This window comes from Schistocerca nitens, chromosome 2, assembly GCF_023898315.1.
Source record: "Schistocerca nitens isolate TAMUIC-IGC-003100 chromosome 2, iqSchNite1.1, whole genome shotgun sequence".
Classification (NCBI taxonomy): domain Eukaryota; kingdom Metazoa; phylum Arthropoda; class Insecta; order Orthoptera; family Acrididae; genus Schistocerca; species Schistocerca nitens.
This window is the reverse complement of record NC_064615.1, coordinates 1,022,219,479-1,022,242,711: the sequence shown is the minus strand read 5'-3', so window position 1 is coordinate 1,022,242,711 and position 23,233 is coordinate 1,022,219,479. Positions and strand designations below refer to the sequence as shown.

General features: G+C 42.2%; 1 non-coding gene across 1 annotated transcript; it reads left to right on the top strand.

Moving 5' to 3' along the window:
• Window positions 1–13,754: 13,754 nt before the first annotated feature.
• Window positions 13,755–13,829, top strand: Trnat-ugu (transfer RNA threonine (anticodon UGU)). The gene has a single exon. It is a non-coding gene; the product is annotated as a tRNA-Thr (tRNA).
• The last annotated feature ends 9,404 nt before the right edge of the window (window positions 13,830–23,233 follow it).

Sequence of the window (23,233 nt, the reverse complement as noted above, 5' to 3'; positions counted from 1 at the left end):
TGCAGGACACAAAACAATAGAATATTAATATTATACTGCATAAAAACATGAAATCAATACTAACAGCAGTTAGTCCACAAGAAACATCCACAGCCTCCCAAGCTGATTTTATGAATTATGAGGTTGTTCCAGTAAATGACAATTTGGCAGTGGCTCTGTATCATATATCACTACACAGATCTGAGGGAACACTTAACTTATTCACTGTTTAGGTAGGGGACACAATTTTGCTATAGGCCTCTTAATATGCCCATTAGCAGGTTTTACCATTACCACACGCACACACTTATCAGGACCAGGAAACAGCTGGTCAATGACACCCAGCCTCCACACCAAAGGAGGCAAATTATCCTCCTTGACCAACACATGATCGCCGATCTGCGATTGCCATGCACCTTCCGATGTCCATTTTTTCCGTTGCTGCAGATCATGTATGTATTCTGTGGACCACCTCTTCCAAAAGGACTGATGCAACTGCTGCACAAGTTGCCATCTGTGCAACCTGTTGGCGGGAACCTCAAGGACAGAGGGTTCAGGATGAGCACAAAGGGGCTGTCCGATTAGGAAATGACCAGGAGTGAGAGCAGCAGGAGAATCTAGCTCATCAGAGAGAGGACACAATGGCCTTGAATTCAAGCATGCTTCTATCTGAATCAACACAGTAGTCAGTTCTTCAAATGTCAACACTGCATTGCCGACGACGCGTTTGAGATGCGCCTTCATGCACTTGATTCCTGCCTCCCAGAGTCCACCAAAGTGAGGGGCACGAGGTGGAGTGAACCTCCAACTGATTCCCTCTGAGGTCGAATAATTCACCACACCTTCAACAGTAACATCGTTGGAGAGAAAACGTTTAAGCTCATTGTCTGCACCTACAAATGTGGTACCATTGTCACTGTACATGTGAGAAGGTTTCCCTCTTCTTGCAATGAATCTCCTGAGGGCAGCCAAAAATGAACTTGTTACCAAGTCACTAACTAATTCTAAGTGGATGGCCTTGGTTGCCATGCAAATGAATAAAGCAATATAAGCCTTGGTGGTAACCTTACTTCGTCTTCCACCATGCCTTACAGCAATAGGGCCTGGATAATCTACTCCACAGTGCTGGAATGCATGAGACTGGTTTACTCTAGCTGCAGGTAGCTGATCCATGAGTTGAACTGCTGTCTTGGACTTAAGCCTAAAGCATTTTATACATTTTCTGATAACTCCCTTGACTGTGTTACGCCCATTGGGGATCCAGAACCTCCTACGCAACATATCCAACAAAATTTGTGACCCAGCATGCAACAGATTTTCATGTTCACGTATTATGAGAGTTTTGTCAAATGATGCATAGGCGGTAAGATAATAGGATGGCGCTCATCATATGGTACACTAGCATTCATTAATCTCCCTCCCACTCGTAAAATACCTTCGGCATCAACAAACGGGTGCAAATCCCTTAATTTGCTATTATGTGGAATAGGGGAACTGTCCATCAGCAAAGCGATCTCATTACCATATTGATGCATGAATGCAGCGTATTCCTTCTGCAGATTCGGTTGCCTTTTAAACCTCCTCTCAGGATGCGCCAATCTCCGAGATGCTTGTTGTCGTGATTCGCCTAATGATTTACAGTCAGGTTTCACCGGTAGTCGAACCACAAATCTCCCTTCTTCATCTCGTGCGGTGTGGCGCTGAAAGTGAGCCTCACATATTTTATCCTGCTTACTAATCGTTTTCGTAGACAGTTCCTCTAACTCCCAAAATCTTTGCAGTTTGGCATCTAAATTGTCACCTCTAACAAAGCACGAGGTCACTGTAGAACGAGGCATGTTGCATGAAACTGAAGGCATCCTACCAGACAAAATCCAGCCAAATTTTGTTTCGACCAGTGAGGGATGACCTGGTTTCACTAGCCTTTCCTTACAAACAACGTCAAAGAAAACCTCAGCACCAAGAATTAAATTTACTGCGGCAGGTTTGTTGAATTCTGGATCAGCGAGCGGAAGATTACAGGGGACACTCCAGGACCTTGTGTCTATCTTGCTCGCTGGTAGGTCACTGGTGACATGATCTACGATAGCACAAGTGGATCTGATATGAAAGTCGTTGACCCTAGACGACAGTTCAACATCACAAGTGTAAGACACTGAGGCTGCAAAGGCATTGTTTATACTCTTCACAGGAAACGAATGTTTACTTCGTTTCAGTTTTAATTTCTCTGCCATGCCCTTAGATATAAAGGATAGCTGACTTGCACTATCTAGCAGAACTCTGCAAACCTGCTGTCTACCCATGCTGTCTTTAATGTTGACAACAGCTGTTGCCAACAAAACATTACAATGGGTGTTTGCCTTCCCGTTCGTAGTTTGATGGGCCAGGGAATGGCCTCCTGGTTCACTATTCTGCCCATTCCTTGGTTCAGCAGGCTTGTGGAGCAGTATGTTGTGCCTTCCTTTACAGGTCTTACAAGGAGAAATCCTGCATTTAGTCGAGAAATGACCAGAGCGGATGCACAAAAAACAAAGCTTATTTTTTGTGACATATGCCCGCCGCTCATCGACATTTAGTGCTTGAAACCCTTTGCATTTAGTGATAGTATGAGGTTCACTACAAAAATTACATGATTCCTCAGCATCAGCATTAGCGAGATGAGCCCTCCTCACATGTCTCGTTTGATTTAAATTATTAACATTTCCTTGCAAATCCATTGAGGTGTTATCCCTGAACCTGATCAACTCAAGGGCCTGACATTTTGTTTGCAAAAAATCTATTAGTTGATTTAATGGGGTGAATGTCGACCCAGACATCTTTACCTCCCACTCATGACGATCTGTGGGTCGCATACTGGACAGAATCTCTTCCGAAAGAATAACTTCATGAAGTGGAACATCAGGTTTGAGAGCTTCTAAGGCCTTCAAATGGCTGCATACGTGATTAATTATTTGCCTATAATCGCTCGCTGCGCCATGGCCGACTGTAGGCAAGGCCAACAAAGCCTTAGCATGTCTGGCTGCAATTATTTTTGGGTTATTATACCTCTGCGTAATAAGTCCCCAGGCTATCGCTAGATTTCCTGCTGTGACAGGTATATGTTTCAAAAGGTCTTTAGCTTCACCTCGCAAGGACGAATTAAGGTAGTGAAGTTTTTGAACGTCATCAATTGAATTGTTATTCATAATGAGGCTCAAAAACGTATCCCTGTATGATGACCACTTAAGGTAGTCACCTTCAAAAATTGGCAAGTTAATAGCGGGTAGTTTCAAAGAACTGACACTGCCTGATGGATTCGAGCCCAAAGGCTGCGGAAGCTGGGTGTACCTCTTCATTGAACCCTTGAGAGTGGATTCAACAAAGTCCCACAAATCCTCGAATTCTGCCCTGTCCTTACTGTGATCTGCTGATTCGTCTTCAATTTCCAGCCGTGTTTGAGACGACTCAAAATCAGTCCGAATCCGAGTCAAACGATTTAATTTTGATTCCAACATTTCGATGCTGGCACTGTCTGCAGACTGCACAAAGTTCGCTAAGCGCGCGAGAGCGGCCTTTGCTACACCTCTCTGCTTGACTATTTTTGTTTTCTCTGAGGGCTCCATTTTAGGACCAGGAAGATGATAGCAGGAAGCCAACAGTTGCACTTACCAGGCTTCAGCGGCAGTACGGACTGGAACAGCAGCGGCGTCACGGACACTGGCAGCTAGCGTGGCAGGCGTTGCAGTCTCCGACGGCGCGAAGTTTCGGCGGGAGCAGGAGGTGACGTCACCGACGATGCTGCACCGACGCGTTTCTGTGCCTCCCGCGTTTGAATTAGAGACACATTAAATGTTCACAAATATGTCCCCGATCGTCGTTGTTAAGGCTGTTATTGTCGAAGTCCCGAACAGGCCTTGGGACACTCGATAGCAGGCGACAACGAAATCGATCACGTGCGCAGCTCACACGTGGTTTTTTAGAAGTTCACAAATACCGGAAAATAAATCCGCGCGAACGTAAATTCCGCGTGGTCACTGTATCCGGCCCGGAGGACCAAAAAATGTGCGCGCGGGCTCTTCTTCCCGTGGTGGCACATTCAAGTGTGAATGTATAGTACGAGAGGACTTACTGTCCTCCCCTTGTTTCCACTCGCAATAACTAGACAGAACAAGTTGTCTGGTATAATTGTTTATTACATTAAACGTTACAAATTGCACAGGCAGCGCGCCAACTGCGGCTCCTGGCTTAGCTGGAAGACATACACGCCCGTCCGCTACGGGGTCTCGCAGCTACCTGCTCGGCCGTTACAACGGCTAATCCTACCTGCGCGCACAAAGGACCTGGTAGGTCCACTTCCGCACATAGGTTGCAAATTCTTCCGACAGTGAGCAGACTATACTGGACAGTCTGACCTGCCCAGTTTGAAGCTGCCACTAGATGGCAGTTGGAGTGAGTAGCAGAGTCCAAACACAATCATTAACATAAAATAAGAAAAACAATGTGTCTAGTACTGATCCTTATGGGACCCCTGACATTACATTCTTTCATTGTGGTCTCTTTGTTCCGATCATTAAACATGTAAGGTATGAGTGGAATGACTGTATAGCACTAGAAGAAAAGCTTGACTTTTGTGTTTAGCAAGTAGATAAACTCCAAAAAGCACATAATAGTCGCCTCTTGCTTCGCCATAACTTGTTTTAGTTCACCATACGCTTTTATAAGAGCAGTTGTCGTGCTGCGATTTTTCCGAAAACCAGATTGGTTTTCATCCAGAAGGTTATATTGTAACGTCCCCTTATGAACAATTATACACGATGACTGTGCTTAACCTGACACACAATATTTTTTAGCGCAACGCAATCTGACTTTCAACACACAATATTTTGTTAGCGCAACGCAATCTGACTTTCAAAATTCTCTACAAGAGAATGGCCCTGACTAACATTAAACTATACGTCTCACAAATCACTTACCTCACCAAAAATCTTCGCTGCTCAAGCTACTGCAATACAGCGAGCGCCACTACTGCCAGCTAAATAAAAGATTCAAACTATGGAAGGCACTAACTACTGATAGGGATAGTTAGCAAATGAAAGATATTAATAGAGAACAAACAATGTATTTACCTTGATATCATGACAAATTACAAAACTCCGCCATCTCTCTCCCCACATCCACCACTGCTGGCGGCTCACCTCCAACTGCCCAGCGCTACGCGCTGTTCACAGCCAGCTGCCTAACACTACAATGGTTGAGTATTACAACAATGCAAAGCAGCCACAGACTGCACACGGCACAGGCGGTGATTTTCATACTGAGGTGGCGTTATCAATAAAAAAACCTAAACAGCCTACTTACATAGCCCCCATGCTCCCCACAAAAAATTTTACAAATTGGGTTGGGCAGTGCCCAATACAGATTTGAAAAATTTTTTCATAATTACAATAACAAAGAAATCAAATGCACACACTTATTGATACAATGTTGGTCAAAAGCAAAAATTTTCTCACAGTCCATAAAGACAGTCCTGATCGTTGATCACACTAAAATTGCCGTGTTTTTCTCAAAGTCTGAGCAGTAAAAGACAATGCACACAGACGTAGTGGATTTCCATGCAGTCTTGAAGAAGTCGTGTCCTTCGAACGGAAAGACATTGCTGACTCTTGAAATGCAGACAAGTAATGGGCCACAACAGAGTAAACCCACAGCGGAGTCAGTCGAAGTTTTGAAGACTAGTGGTAGGTAGGTCATCACAGAACAGACCCACTGCAGTCCTGGTAGAGATTACGGTATCGGTGGGCCACCAGAGGCGCAGACCCACTGCAGTCCTTGCAGAAATAATGGTCCTGGTGAGTCAGCAAAGACGCAGACCCACTGTAGTCCTTGTAGAGATAATGGTACTGGTGGGTCATCAAAGATGCAGACCCAATGTAGTCCTTGTAGAGATGGCCAGCAGCCATCTGCTGCGACTGTGCAGGTGCACAATCACCATCGAAGAGTCTTGCGGATAATGTAGCAAGTCCATAACCACCACTTGTGCACTCACAAAGTTTTTGGAATAGTCATCAGAACCAGCAATGCTGTTATCCAGTCCCTTGCTGAATTATTAACACACGTGCAAACACTATCAGTCCCTACTTATCACATATTGTCCATATACTATGGCCAACAGAAATGTGTGCAGTGAAATGTAACTTACAAGTTGCTTAATTTGATGAACTGGTGTCAATTACAATTTTATAACATAAGAACACAATAACAAAGGTACAAAACACATCAGTAAAGAACATAACAATACAGATAACATTTGTGGTAATAGGGGCTTTACAAAAGAATAGAAATAGACATATACGTCAGTGTTACAGGAATTATGACATGAGTACATACATAAAAGATCAGAATAATTATTGAAACATCAACTTCACACATGAGCATTAAAACAAAACAGAATAAATATCTAAACATCTTTACAAAGCAAATAACATATTATCAATGCAAATTATATTTGAGGATAACAGTATTCCTCATCATAGTTCATGTAGCTGAGTATTAGAAGAAGAAAAAATTCTATGAAACTACACAAAGACAGGAAGAAAACAAATACACAAGGGTACACAAACACATAGTGGGATAACACAATGGAAAGGACAGGGTTCGTTTTCAGTGTATCATTTGGTACTGCAGTCCAACGCAAAACTTCATTCTGTAGATCTTTCGTCTTATTTCAACCTTTGCTTCCACCAAAAAAATCCTATCCAAGCATGCTTTCTGTATTTATTTCACATATTTCTTACCTCATTATTTATTTCCAAGAAAATCCTACCTATACCTGCTTTCTGTACTTCTTTTGGATAGCCTCTCAGTGCATTTCTCTTATATAGTCTACCCCCTCTTAAGCTAACTTAAATCTACTGAGCTCAGATGCTAAACTAAGGGACGAGGCAATGCAGCAGCACAAAACAATTAATACAAATAGCAATGAAAAAAATGGAAATTGTCAAAGCAAGCAGCAATATTACAACTAATATAAGGCAATGAGCAGCAAACAATAAAAAGAAATCATTAGTAAAACTGGCTTAACAGAATAATACAAAGTCAAATTCAATAACACTATGCCTGGCAAACAGCAGAAGCAAAAGCAATAAATTATATCTAAACATTACAACGCTCAAGCAGAAAAAATATTACAGTAAAGACAACAATGCAGACAAGGGAAATGTATATTCACATCTTAATGACTATGTAATTAAAGTGGTGCACCACAAAAACTAATTCTACAAAAGATTCCTAAATACTAGAAAAGAAAATTATGTATGCAGTTCCTGTTATTAGTCCCTTCTTATTGTTCTTTCCATTCCAAGAGCTCCTTTTTCAAAGAATGTGGATTACAAAATTATTATTTAATAGATCTGCAGACAGAAAATATTTAAATTAGTACATCTATAAAATTTTATTTTAACCAGTGCTGCAGTGCAGCTAGAAACTAGATATTAAACAAAATGGGCAAAGCAAGGCGTGAAACGTCATTCACTAGCCATATGGCATTTCTCTCAATTAGCACGACAATAGCCGTGAAATGTTTCTCATCGTTTTCATGTGCCGCTGGAAGGCTAATGGCTTTTTTTTTTTTTTTTTTTTTTTTTTTTTTCGGGCGGCTGTCGCCCAGGTGTCTGACACAGCTGTGTGCCCACGACGTATTACGTGCAGGTGGTCACTTAACTTTCGTATGGAAATATTTACGACAGCAGTTTGCTACAATGGCAGTCTTATATAAAAATATTTCACAGGTCAAGAATTAGCGTTGCAAATCTGTAAAAACAAAATCCTATGACTATAACAGTGTCCAAAAAATTTTCGTCGGCATTGTGATACATTCACGCATTTACACACATTTCATAATTCTAAAAGTACGATTCTCGGTTTCCAACATACGTCTTCACAAGGCAGAGTTCCTAACCGCTACTCATTACTCCTTACCTTATTACACATATACAAATTCGTCGACGCTTCTTCAATATTTCCTGTTAATAAATACGTAGCATAATCAAATAACTCATATAGCATCAGCTCCTTGACCATAAACATACCTCAGCAGCATAACACACATCGTCGTCGTAAAAATATCATAACATCTCAGTCAAATCTCAAAATCGTCGTAGCTTCCTCCAATAATTTCAAAACCTAAAAAAATTCTCTGTTCATTTCAATAGTGTCATCTACCTCAAACGTACTTTAAAATCATGCTCCCTTACCAAATACATCATTCAAAGCTCTCATAGTATCACAATGGTTCTGAAAAAAATATGAACAGTTCACAAAGTACAGACAAAATACAATTTCATAAGTGTGAAGTTACCCAACTGTGTAATTGCGTAAACATGACGGTATCCAACGGTATAATTACGTAAACATCTGTCACTGATGTAGTAAAAAAGTTTGTCTGTCTCAGTTAAATGATCAGATAGCTGTGTAATTCTGTGTTAGAGAAATATGGTACCGATGTGTAAAGTTGTATAAGCAAATACCATATTAGCTAGGGTTCCTTGTGGTTGCCACACACATGGTACACAAAGTAAGCGTGTGCCCCCCTGAGGATTAATGTAATTATAACCTCAGGTGTTACAGATTACAGCAATGGAATGAAATGTATCACGGAAAACCTTCTTTGCAATTCAAAAATCTTGAAAAATAAATGGCTTAAGTACAAAATTAATCTCTCAAATGCGTGTCCTGTAGCGCTAAATGTGCGTTTTGCTGTAAGATAATTCTGTGGAAGTGTCGTAGTTATCGTCCTCTGTAAGCAAAGTTCTGCTGAAGTCAATGTACTTACCTCATCATAAACGAAAGTGAAATGCTTTGCGTATAGATATCCTAGTTATTACGCTTATTGTTGTGATGAAGAAAGTACTGTACTGTAACGTATTGTTGTGCTACAGAAAAGGCTGTCTCATTGTAGCTATACCACTAAAGTTGCTACTAAAACATGTTTTACTTTCCAGAATAATGCAGAAAAACTGTGCAGATATAAAACAGAAACACTGCAAAAGCAACATTGTAAATTGTCACTCATTAGTAGCGTCGTGATAAAATCGTGTAGCTGTCACATAAACTAACCACTGTGTCACCTGGTATCTCTCAGAAAGCACTTTAATTTCAGAATGTATTTGCAAGTAAACCAAAATGTTGCATTAAAATCTCAAGTTAAAAAAGCACATTATCTCTCAATAAACGGTTTTACGTGTGAAATGTGGTGTAAACCTTTGCTCTTCATAGTACTCAGAGTTTGAACAATGCAATTAACATGCGGTATACGTCGTTAAAGAATACTGGAATTTTTCTCAAGGTTAGCGTCAATGTTATTTTTCTCGGAGCCAGCCGGCGCACGCGGCTGCCTGCTGTGCGAGTCATTGTCTGTTTCTTTGCTGCCGCGCGTCGTTATTCGGATTAGGAGACCGAACTTCTACAAATTCGCCTTGCCGAGAGGGCCCAGCTCTGGTAGAATCCCGCCAGTTCTGATGCAATTCAGGTCTGTCGTTACGATCATATCGTCTGTCGTCATGTCGGTAGATGCCATAGTTTCTTTCTTGTCGGTCACGAGGTGGAGAATTTCTCCCTGAATCGTAACTGCGCGCCGAACTGTTGCGTCTGAAGTTATTCTGCCTCCCTTGATAATAATTGTTTTGGTTCCCATATTGTCTGTTTCTCTGATTGTCTCTGTGATAGTCATTACTTCGGAAATGCGATCTTTCTCTGTAACTATTACTACTCTGCCAACGGTTGTCATACGGGTGGTGTCTGTTTCGGTCACGATTTGTGTTGTGAGAATAGCCTTGTCGTGTCCAGTTCTTGTTTCTGTCGTCACGGAATTGTGACGTATGTGACCTGTAGTGATTGTTTTCCTGTTTTCGCATCCGGCGACTGTCAGTGTCAATTTCTAATTCTTGTAAGAGTCCCTGAAATGCTTCAATGTCGTCTTTCCAACGTCCTGCCAAAATAATATGTCGCAAATGTTCAGGCAGTTTGATTAAGCAAATGCGGATGAGTTCTGAGGGGCTGTATGGGTTTGACAGGTACTGATTCTTGTGCAACATGTCTTCAAAATATTTCACAAGACTGGAGAATTCAGATTGTTCGAAATGTTTCATCATTATGATGCCATGTTTTACTCGGTCTTGTGTGGCTTGAGACCAATATGCTGAGAGGAAGGCATGGTAAAATTCTCCTTCACTATGACAATCATGAATGACCGAACGCATTCTTACAGCTGGTTCATTCTCTAAATAGCCACACATAAATTCTAATCTGTGTTCTAATGACCAGTTGGGGGGAAAACAATGAGAGAATTGATGGAGCCACGCTTGTGGATGAATGTCGTTGGCAGAATTTTTAAACGTTTTGAATTTACGTGTAGTAATGAACAGCTTATAGTCAAAGTCATCATGTCGGCGAGTCGCATATCGGTCATTGTTACGTCGTGTCGGCGGTTCCATCTCAAAATTCGGTGTGCCTTGCCAATTTCTTTTATAATTTCCGAAGTGTCCTGTGTTATTATTTTGTGGTTGTTCCGTATTTCTATGTCCCTCTTCCCGTATTGGGGCGCGAGTGTCCTCTGAAATACGTAATTGTTGTATTACCTGTGTCAGCTGATCTTGTACTTCGCGGATTTCTCTTTTGTACTGTGTATTGATTTGATTTTGATTTTGTTTGAATTTTCTAATTTCTTCATACTCTTCTGTGTCATTAAAGACTACCGGTTTTGTGTCGTTCAGATTATCATCTACCTTCGTAGATAAGTTAGTGAACTGATCCGTAAGTTCGGCTACTTTCTCCGATAGTGAACACATTTCCTCAGTGTGTTTTTCTGAACCAAGTTTCAGAGTGTCCATTTGTGTTGAAATCGAGTCTACTGTGTCCTTTAAGTTTTCTTGAGTTTTTGCAAGTTGCGTAACCGAATCGGTAGATGCAACTGAGTCAATTTTAGCCGACAAGGTCTCATGATTTTCATGAACAATGGTTTGCAGTTCTTTTATGGCTGCTTCGTGATTCTGTAATGCATTTTCATGCCGCGAAAAAATAGGTTGAAAATGCTCACAAATTTGTGTTTTTACATCATTACAGACTTTTTGACATTTCGATTCAATATTATGTAACTCGGTAGTTAAATCTTCACGTGTTTGTTCAAGCTTATTTTCCACTGAGTCTAACTTTTGAAGCTTTTGTTCCATTGCGTCTAACTGTTGCTGTGTTTGACTCTGATTTTGTTCAAGCGTTGTGTCTAACTTTTGAAGATTTTGTTCCATTGTGTCTAATTTTTCAAGCTTTTGTCCCATTTGTTGCATTAATTGTAATAACAATGCACTGGTGTCTGAAACACGTTCCTCAGTGCTTTTCGGCAGTGAAGTTGCACCGGCAACATTCACATTTTGACAAGCAGAAAATGTGTCTTGACTTATTTGAGAAAACGGTGAGGACCCAAAACCTGAATCTACAGTATTTGTGAGATCGTCTCGTGTCATTTCGGATTCCTGAGCCGAGCTATTGCCGACCGATCGATCGATAATGCTTCCCTGTTCTCTAATTGTTTCGCTGTCTACACCATTGTTTGCAACCCGCTCCATTTCCCTATGCGCAATTACCAAATTACTACTGTTAACATTAGTTAATTCATTATTCTGCGGCGCTAACATACTGCTTTCGTCTTCACTGTCATTTCGCAGTTTACTTTGGAGCCTAGTATTACGTTTTTCACACGCCATTATTGTCACAGTATTTCACACGACAACACAGAAAAGCACAATTTGAAGATCAAAAATAAGAGAACACATTAACATAACACTGAAAATAATATCTAGTTAATTGCAGCTGCGAAATACTTGGTGCAAATCTACATGCATGCCACAACTGTTTTACTGTACAACAATGAAAAACTACAACTACAATGGAAATTCTCTCTACAGTTACGCGCTAGCAATAAACAAAATCTACACTAATTACACAAACTACAAGAAAAAATCAGAAGATTCCAGTGAGGTATCCTCGGCTAAGGGTCGACATATGAAACGTCCCCTTTTAATATTTTTACACAACTGTGCTTAAACTGATACACAATATTTTTTAGCGCAACGCAATCTGACTTTCAACACACAATATTTTGTTAGCGCAACGCAATCTGACTTTCAAAATTCTCTACAAGAGAATGGCCCTGACTAACATTAAACTATACGTCTCACAAATCACTTACCTCACCAAAAATCTTCGCTGCTCAAGCTACTGCAATACAGCGAGCGCCACTACTGCCAGCTAAATAAAAGATTCAAACTATGGAAGGCACTAACTACTGATAGGGATAGTTAGCAAATGAAAGATATTAATAGAGAACAAACAATGTATTTACCTTGATATCATGACAAATTACAAAACTCCGCCATCTCTCTCCCCACATCCACCACTGCTGGCGGCTCACCTCCAACTGCCCAGCGCTACGCGCTGTTCACAGCCAGCTGCCTAACACTACAATGGTTGAGTATTACAACAATGCAAAGCAGCCACAGACTGCACACGGCACAGCCGGTGATTTTCATACTGAGGTGGCGTTATCAATAAAAAAACCTAAACAGCCTACTTACAATATTATGTTTAATAACTCGTAAGCTGATCGTGAACGTATTCTAGAGCCTTAGATAATGCTGGTAGAATGCAAATGTGCCTATAGTCAGAAGGTTCTCTGGCAGATTCATTTTTTGGTAAATGTTTTATGAGTCCCTTTTCCAGACTATTGGGAAAATGCTGGAGGTCAGAGAATGGTTAAAAATATACGCTATTGACAGTAATGGATGGACGAGGAAATTAATCTTTTACATCGTAATACTGTCGTGTCCTGCAGTTGCAGAACGAATTCATGTAGTTGACTTCCTGGTTGTGTTAAGGCTTACCAGCTACAGAAGAAATGTTACTTTTGTACCCAGTTCAGATACTTGAAGGGAGTCGACGGTCTGTGTTCTTGACCGTTGGTCAAGTAGAGAAATATTGTCAGAAGCGTTCTTCTCTATTCTGTTGGATTTGTCAGACAATGCTAACTTTCATGTCTTTTGGGCTGATTCATTCTGTGTGATTATAGATGTTCAATGATTATATGAGAAATCACATATCAATTGTCAGATATCTAATATTCCATTGCATAACTTTCACGTTGAGAAAAGAATAGAAAAAAATCTAGTTACACTCACTGTATAAACGTAGCAACATGATAACGTAAATACTTTACGAACTTTAATACAATGATTATAGTTATATATGACGGTAGTATCTGTTCCCGAAAGAACAGTTACCGTGGATGACCATGCAGCTTTGCTAGAAATGGAATGATAATTAAATAGACACCCTAGCTGCAAACAGGCGTTGATGTACTTCATTGGGGACATGTTGAAAATGTGTGCCCCGACCGGGACTCGAACCCGGGATCTCCTGCTTACATGGCAGCTAGGGTGTCTATTTAATTATCATTTCATTTCTAGCAAAGCTGCATGGTCATCCACGGTAACTGTTCTTTCGGGAACAGATACTACCGTCATATATAGTTAAAATATGGCTTCCCGGCCATTGACCTTCTTGTGCGAACGCACACGCTATGCCCGAACTCGTACGGGACTTGGTAGATTAATGTGCCACGAGTAATGAGTATGATGGGCAAACATCTATTAGGCGCACTACGAATGTAGTGGTGTGGACATGTTGGGAATGTGGACCTCACGGGGAGCGTGCAAGGGATAAGGCCCTGTAGACGCACTATCCTCTGTGCCCGCGGTGGCTCAGATGGATAGAGCGTCTGCCATGTAAGCAGGAGATCCCGGGTTCGAATCCCGGTCGGGGCACACATTTTCAACATGTCCCCAATGAAGTACATCAACGCCTGTTTGCAGCTAGGGTGTCTAATTATCATCTCATGATTATAGTTATTAAGCCACCTACAACTCGTGATGAAGTACATAAAGAAAACTGCAAGCGGTGCATTTCATACAATATTAAATCTTAATCAGTCATAAAATATTCGCTTAAATGATTTTGTCAGTGGTAAGAAAAATACGGTACGAAAATTAAAAGTAAACCAGCGTAAACCAAAACATAGCGTTAAAACTTCTATGAACATACATAACTTAAAAAGAGAAAGTATATAATAAATTTTTACGTACCCGTCATTTCAAACCTGAAATGTAAAATTCATATGGAAAAGCATTAAACGCTTGTCATCACATGAATGGCGCTTGTAAAACGTAATTATGATACACTGTAAGGCCTCGCACAACGCTAAACAGCCAGATTTATCAGTGAAACAAATGAGAGATAGTAGTTCCCAGTTGTTCGTGTGGGTATGGCTATGAGACTGACCAGAAAAATGAAGTTTTTTGTTTAATAACGTCTTGAAAAATAAAAGCACTGGATTTATGTGCGAATGAACCAATGCAACGCAGAATGAGGCCAGAGCCAAATTCTATTTAATATTTCGATGCGGAACATTTTAGTTATGCAATAGACGAGACGAAGTTAACTTGTGAATGAAAAACTCTAATATGTATTTTCTACTGCTGTAGCGAACATGTTCAGATAATAAAAACGAAACTGTCTTTAAACTGGTACTAGCAATTCTAAAGGACACTGCTTTTAATTTTGCGCTTTGTTTGTTCCACTCCATCAGCATAGTAAACGAGGTCTAACGCTCTGGAACTGGTGCTTTAGTGAGTTGTTAATTAATGTCTCGTTCTTCCGCGATAATCGTTTACGGTTGTACTTGTCTGAGTTTTTGCCTAGGAGAAGTCTATCCACCTATGTGTGCGGCTGTGGTGTGCAGAACGTTATCGTTTTATATATTATACTGTTATGACATCACTGCGGCCGGCCGAAGTGGCCGTGCGGTTAAAGGCGCTGCAGTCTGGAGCCGCAAGACCGCTACGGTCGCAGGTTCGAATCCTGCCTCGGGCATGGATGTTTGTGATGTCCTTAGGTTAGTTAGGTTTAACTAGTTCTAAGTTCTAGGGGACTAATGACCTCAGCAGTTGAGTCCCATAGTGCTCAGAGCCATTTGACATCACTGCGACCACGTTTTTAGCCGGACCAAAAATGTATTTCACAAAATGTAAAGCGGTTCTCCTGTCAAGAGGTAAGCTGGCTACGATTTTATATTATTTTAGACAGTTCGTTGTGTGTTGGCAATCAGTAACGGAAGTATAGACATATTCTGCGTCAATAACAGGTGAGTTGTTAGAGAACGAATTTAAAATTACATGCAAAATTAGCAGACACACCAATTAGTCTCTCTCTCTCTCTCTCACACACACACACACACACACACACACACACACACACACACACACACACACACACACACACACACACACACACACATTAAAAGTTTAAGAGTGTTACGGTTGACAGCATTCTCTCAAAACAGATCTATTTAAAATAGTTCCAATTGTCCGGTTCCAACGAAGTGTTTGGGAGCTTTCCCTCGTCGTTTCGCGAATTTCAGCACTGGAAATCGTCTCGCACATATTCACAGCTTGGAAGCTCTTTGCCAAATTCACAGGTCGGTGGGTTTGGCTGAAAGGAACCAATTTCTACAGCAACCCAGTCTACCCTCTTCGGTATGAAATGGAAGATGCAAGGAAATAAAGGGGTCACATACGGTCTTTTAAAACTGATGGCCCCTCAGAATCAAGCCAATCCACATGCAAGAGGCAGCACTGCAGGGAACGGAAGTTTCTACAGAAAGTGTTGTCTCCTGCTCGAGCTATTTTGGTACTGTATCTGCTCGTGATTTTGGACACTTTGATCACTTATAAGCACAATACTAATATTCGCAGATCCGTTAAACAACCAACAGAAGGAAGCATCGAGGATACGCATAAGATGATAATGCTGTGACCATCAGTTCGGTCCAACCAGTCAAATCAACTAGCAACGCGTTAGAACAACAGAACACTGACCAAACGCAAACACACTCGAGCGGAAAGAAAAATAGGAAAACCCACCACAGTGCACAACCGAATCACTTAGTATTCATGCAAACGAGTTACAGAGACAGCAAACTTCGCCCCAACTGCAACCGCAGTCATAGCAGGGGAAATTTCAGCAATGTACGGCAGAAACCTGCTGCCTGAGATAGATCTCCGTTGAATGAAAAACTAAAGGCTAACTTCCGCTAACCATGGAAACTCAGAAGCGTGCGATCCAACGCATACTTAAAACTAACCGTCTCTAATGACCTCGTTGTCGATGGGACGTGAAACTCTAAATCTTCTTTCTTTCATAAACGAAATCTGTACAAAGCTACGTCTGTATCTCAAATGGATACATACCAGCAGCAGTCGAGAGCTAAACGAACCCTGGCATCTCAAGAAAAAGTTACTTACAAACAAGTGGAAATAGAACAACAAAATACGTAGTGAAGTATAAAAACATAGCTGGAAATCTTTCGATGTCAGTTAAAAACGATACCGAAGCGAACACAGCCGTGTACATGCAGTTGCTAGCTGACCCACATACGGAAAATAAAACTGAACTCCCGGACTCGCAGTATGAACAAAAGGTTCCCTGATCTGCTTAGCCGACTCTCTTGAGTAGACAAAGATAGTATTTACCCGCTATAAATGTCAACCATCTACCACCAAAAAACTTTAATTATGGAAGAATCTATGGCATCTAAGGGAAGCAGATGTCGATGTTGCCTTTTTACGGGAAATATGCTGTCCTGACATTGTTTGACTCATTTATCAATATCGTCTTGTTCAGACGAATACCGAGTACACTTACCGGTTTGTTCCCATCCGGTAGTGGCATAACTTGTGAACTCTTTCATATAAAAGTTGTGAACCTGTATCTTCCGTCGTGCTAAGGGATTCGGAGCGAGAGAAAAGACAAATACCTCAGCTTCTATCGGAATGCGATTTTTATTGCGGTGGTAGAACAACGGGACCAAACCAAACCCCAATTTTAAATACTACTCCGAACTGCAACAAATTACGAGCAATCTACAGTTGATGGATGACCATCGTAATAAAATAAGAGAAATTGGAACTCGTACGGAAAGACTTAGGTGTTCATTTTTCCAACGTGGTGTTCGAAAGTGGAACGATCGAGAAATATTGGTTCTGTGATCCTTTCTCCCCCTCCCCCGTGCGGAGCACCAGGATGTGAATTGCGGAGTAGTGACGTGGATGTAGCAGAAAAAGGTGAACGACTACTCATTTAGGCCCGTTCCATCCTGAGCTACCCGCCTGTACAATTACTATAGAGACGTACGGGGCAGTGTACTGTACGGTGACCGGGCTCTGCAGTGACAATAAACAGTGACATTCGGTCGCCGGATTTCAGATGCTGTGTCCCGGCCACCTGTGTCGAAAGCCCCATTTCATGCTACGAGCCGTCGAAAAGTAGTCGATTTGCCGCACGGCAGAAGCAGTAGCGTACAAAACAGTCGTAACACTGCTTCTCTATAGCCCACAGTTTCTTATTCTGTCAACAGGTATATAGTAGTTAACATGAAACAGCGTATCCACCGTCGGTAGCCAGCCAGATTCAACTTGAAAGGAGAAGAAATACAAAAATAAATGACGTAAAATAGAAATATAGGATGCGGCACCTAAAACAGGTGTAAGATGGCTATTTTTTGATGTTATTGGGTGTGTTAATATTTGTACAGGAAAAAGATGTATTTGAAGAATTGTGCTCAGAGAAACACTTGTTAGGTAACAGTATCTGTGTCTGCGATGGCAGCAATGTGGAGTCGTAGAATCTTTGACAGTTTGTAGTGGATAACTGCGGTGTGCAGCAGGCGGGATTCGTTGAATATAAGTGTAATAATATACAGTGTAATGCATGGACGCACTTTTGGAACTACGTGAGTTGCAGATTTATTACGCGGAGAATGATGAGCGAGAACAATGGTCGGATAGCAAACGGACATGAAAAAGGTTTTGAAATAAAGAACAAGGCATTATTTGATCAGATAAAAAGTTTATTTTTATTTTCGTAGACTGTACTGCTGGTCCACTTCACCCTCGTCATAGTCGAGTTTTTGATAATTATTCTATTGATTGATCTTCTGAGTTAATTTACTGTACCATGGAAGTTATTAGATTAAATGAATTTTCGTATTAGAGTCTAATTTTTTTATAAGTTTCTTCCTAACTGAAATTTCAGAATTTAAAGGTTGAGTCATGTGGTTCAAATGGTTCAAATGGCTCTGAGCACTATGGGACTCAACTGCTGAGGTCATTAGTCCCCTAGAACTTAGAACTAGTTAAACCTAACTAACCTAAGGACATCACAAACATCCATGCCCGAGGCAGGATTCGAACCTGCGACCGTAGCGGTCTTGCGGCTCCAGACTGCAGCGCCTTTAACCGCACGGCCACTTCGGCCGGCCCTGGGTCATGTGCTCCATTGGCATTCTGTTCTAAGATTATGAACCAAATATTCCTAGACAAACTGTAGTTAGTTTTTAGCAGTATTTTTTTAGCCGTTGCGGAGTCTTGCTGTGTTGCTGTTTCTGCCAGTACTTTATTTTGGAGGTGAGATTCATAATACATGATTGTTTCGTTTCCCTTGCGCAATGTAGGTTCTGTCGGTGTATTTATTTTACCAGGGCCATATGTCAGTGGGGAAATTTTCGTGTATTTCAGGTTACATTCTTATACGGGTCAACATTACAGGTTTTTTTTTTTTTTTCAAACAGTTCGCAATGACCAAGTCTACTGAGCGTGAAATTATTGGTTTGCTTCTTTATTTTCTTATGAATGAGATCTGTTTTCACACACACACACAAGATTCTTTTCAATTTGAAGTGAATGATGTGGGTTTGAGCTCAGTAGCACATTTAGGTTGTCAGTTCACATTCGATAGTTTGTATTTAGGATAACACACACACAAGTAAACGCTACTCACTTACGCTGGCCCCTAACACATGAGCGTAAAATGAAATACAATATCTTGATTACTATTACTCACCTTCACACTAGGCGCTGAAAGTGTTCTCCGCCCACTTCAGCGCACATGTGAGCACGCTTGTCAGTTCTTGTGTTGTGATGACAGTCTGGATCCTTGTCTCGAGTTCTTCAACTTGTGTCGATTTGTTTCTTATGCTCTTCCCTTTAACAGTCCCCACAAGTAAAAGTCCCAAGTGGGCAAGTCTGGTGGCCGAGGAAGCCACAAGCCTTTGCTTGACTGTCTTCCGGTGTGAACATCTCATGACACAGGGCAATGGTGTAACTGATGTATGGCATGTTACAGCGACTTGCTGAAAGTAACGTAACTGGAGCTCTTCTTCTGTCAAGTTTGTAAAAACTCTTCCAGGATTCCCAGATACACGCCACTGTTCTTTGTCGACTCAAAGAATATGGGTCCCATAACGCTTGTACTGGAAATGGTATAGCAAATAGCAATCTTTTCGTGATGCAATGGTACCTAGTGTATCACGTGTAGATTTTCTGTCTACCAATTCCTGCTCTTTTGGGAATTTATGTGCCCAGACAGGTGTAACCACGCCTCGCCATTCATCATGAAGTTCAAATGTCTTTGAGCACGATGGGACTTAACATCTGAGGTCATCAGGCCCCCAGAACTTAGAACTACTTAAACCTTACTAAGCTAAGGACATCACACACATCCATGCCCGAGGCAGGATTCGAACCTGCTACCGTAGCGGTCGCGCGGTTCCAGACTGAAGCGCCTAGAACCGCTCGGCCACATCGGCTGCCCCAATATTTCTCAACAGCCATGAACAGAAACGCAGTCTCTTCTGTAGGTTAGGCTGCATCAGTTCTTGCACAACACTTATCCGGTACGTTTTGACGCCAGTCCCCTTAAAACACGTCTGCGACTTGTCTCACTTGCATGAACCTGTAACTCAGTCCCCGGCTGACTTACGAGTTCTTGTCATTGTCTCCTGCACTTACCTCTTTAATTCAGGATGTGATCTGTTCCTGGTAGCATATTGAAGCAATCCTGTACCTCAATCAACTCCTGTGTGGCACTTTCCGCTGGCACAGAACGTCCTGGAAATTCCTCCTGAAACAAATTCCTTGTTTTCGCAGAAGGTCCAGTGCGAATGAACGCTGCAACAATGGCAACACGCTCAGGTAACGAATACGGCATTATCATAAATTCACACTAACCCGGCTTCACACAACGAGGCCTTTCTCTCATCTGGTCTCGACAAGTTTTACTGTCTGCGGCTGCAGCTGCCTTACACAGCAACAAAGATCCACGCAATATCGTTACACGGGAGAAAACGGTTAGTCGTGGGCGATTGTTTAGACGCCGCTTCTCGTTTTCCATTATTATTTAGGTGCGCACGCACTGCAGCATTAAAGTTGCGCATGACAGGCCGGTTTTCCGTGCCGCACCCTGAGCTACATGTACGGGGTGTTTCAAAAATGACCGGTATATTTGAAACGGCAATAAAAACTAAACGAGCAGTGATAGAAATACACCGTTAGTTGCAATATGCTTGGGACAACAGTACATTTTCAGGCAGACAAACTTTCGAAATTACAGTAGTTACAATTTTCAACAACAGATGGCGCTGCGGTCTGGGAAACTCTATAGTACGATATTTTCCACATATCCACCATGCGTAGCAATAATATGGCGTAGTCTCTGAATGAAATTACCCGAAATCTTTGACAACGTGTCTGGCGGAATGGCTTCACATGCAGATGAGATGTACTGCTTCAGCTGTTCAATTGTTTCTGGATTCTGGCGGTACACCTGGTCTTTCAAGTGTCCCCACAGAAAGAAGTCACAGGGGTTCATGTCTGGCGAATAGGGAGGCCAATCCACGCCGCCTCCTGTATGTTTCGGATAGCCCAAAGCAATCACACGATCATCGAAATATTCATTCAGGAAATTAAAGACGTCGGCCGTGCGATGTGGCCGGGCACCATCTTGCATAAACTACGAGGTGTTCGCAGTGTCGTCTAAGGCAGTTTGTACCGCCACAAATTCACGAAGAATGTCCAGATAGCGTGATGCAGTAATCGTTTCGGATCTGAAAAATGGGCCAATGATTCCTTTGGAAGAAATGGCGGCCCAGACCAGTACTTTTTGAGGATGCAGGGACGATGGGACTGCAACATGGGGCTTTTCGGTTCCCCATATGCGCCAGTTTTGTTTATTGACGAAGCTTCCAGGTAAAAATAAGCTTCGTCAGTAAACCAAATGCTGCCCACATGCATATCGCCGTCATCAATCCTGTGCACTATATCGTTAGCGAATGTCTCTCGTGCAGCAATGGTAGCGGCGCTGAGGGGTTGCCGCGTTTGAATTTTGTATGGATAGAGGTGTAAACTCTGGCGCATGAGACGATACGTGGACGTTGGCGTCATTTGGACTGCAGCTGCAACACGGCGAACGGAAACCCGAGGCTGCTGTTGGATCACCTGCTGCACTAGCTGCGCGTTGCTCTCTGTGGTTGCCGTACGCGGTCGCCCTACCTTTCCAGCACGTTCATCCATCACGTTCCCAGTCCGTTGAAATTTTTCAAACAGATCCTTTATTGTATCGCTTTTCGGTCCTTTGGTTACATTAAACCTCCGTTGAAAACTTCGTCTTGTTGCAACAACACTGTGTTCTAGGCGGTGGAATTCCAACACCAGAAAAATCCTCTGTTCTAAGGAATAAACCATGTTGTCTACAGCACACGTGCACGTTGTGAACAGCACACGCTTACAGCAGAAAGACGACGTACAGAATGGCGCACCCACAGACTGCGTTGTCTTCTATATCTTTCACATCACTTGCAGCGCCATCTGTTGTTGAAAATTGTAACTACTGTAATTTCGAAAGTTTGTCCGCCTGAAAATGTAGTGTTGTCCCAAGCATATTGCAACAAACGGTGTATTTCTATCGCTGCTCGTTTAGTTTTTATTGCCGTTTCAAATATACCGGTCATTTTTGAAACACCCTGTAAGAGTACACGGCCATTTACAGAGGGAGTGTCAGAGATGAAAGTATTGCTAGCAGCTAGAGTGAGGTTGACGTGAGACGAGGAGAGTGTAGCCAGCAGGATGGAGCCGCATTGGAGCGAGGGGGGGCGCTGCCCTAGCTGGGCGCCGTGCCAGCTCATAAAGACCTTCCAATATATCGGACCGCAGCAGAGGGCCAGCGCGGATTTACGTCGTTCGCCGCCCGCTGGTTGAGTGAGCCGTGAATCTGCCAGAACGCACTTCCCAACTGATGGCGAGATGTTGCGTAACAGAGGGGTCGCCAATTTAATAACCACTCCCAAGACGTAACTACACTAAAGTGCCAAAAAAAAACTGCTATAAGCATGCGTTTTCAAATACAGAGATATGTAAACAGGCAGAATTCGGCGCTGCGGTCGGCAACGCCTATATAAGACAAGTGTCCGGCGCAGTTGTTAGATCGTTTGCTGCTGCTACATCTACATCTACATCTACATACATACTCCGCAATCCACCATACGGTGCGTGGCGGAGGGTACCTCGTACCACAACAAGCATCTTCTCTCCCTGTTCCACTCCCAAACAGAACGAGGGATAAATGACTGCGTATATGCCTCTGTGCGAGCCATAATCTCTCTTATCTTTGTAGTCTTTCCGCGAAATGTAAGTTGGCGGCAGTAAAATTGTACTGCAGTCAGCCTCAGATGCTGGTTCTTTAAATTTACTCAGTAGCGATTCACGAAAAGAACGCCTCCTTTCCTCTAGAGACTCCCACCCGAGTTCCTGAAGCATTTCCGTAACACTCGCGTGATGATCAAACCTACCAGTAACAAATCTAGCAGCCCGCCTCTGAATTGCTTCTATGTCCTCCCTCAATCCAACCTGATAGGGATCCTAAACACTCGAGCAGTACTCAAGGTAGGTTGTATTAGTGTTTTATAAGCGGTCTGCTTTACAGGTGAACCACATCTTCCAAAAATTCTGCCTATGAACCGAAGACGTCTATCTGCCTTCCCCACAACTGCCATTACATGCTTGTCCCTATCGCTCTGCAATGTTACGCCCAAATATTTAATTGGCGTGACTGTGTCAAGCGCTACAATGGAGTATTCAAACATTACAGGATTCTTTTTCCTATTCATCTGCATTAATTTACATTTATCTATATTTAGAGTTAGCTGCCATTCTTTACACTAATCACAAATCCTGTCCAAGTCATCTTGTAACCTCCTACAGTCACTCAACGACGACACCTTCCCGTACACCACAGCATCATCAGCAAACAGCCGTACATTGCTGACCACCCTATCAAAAAG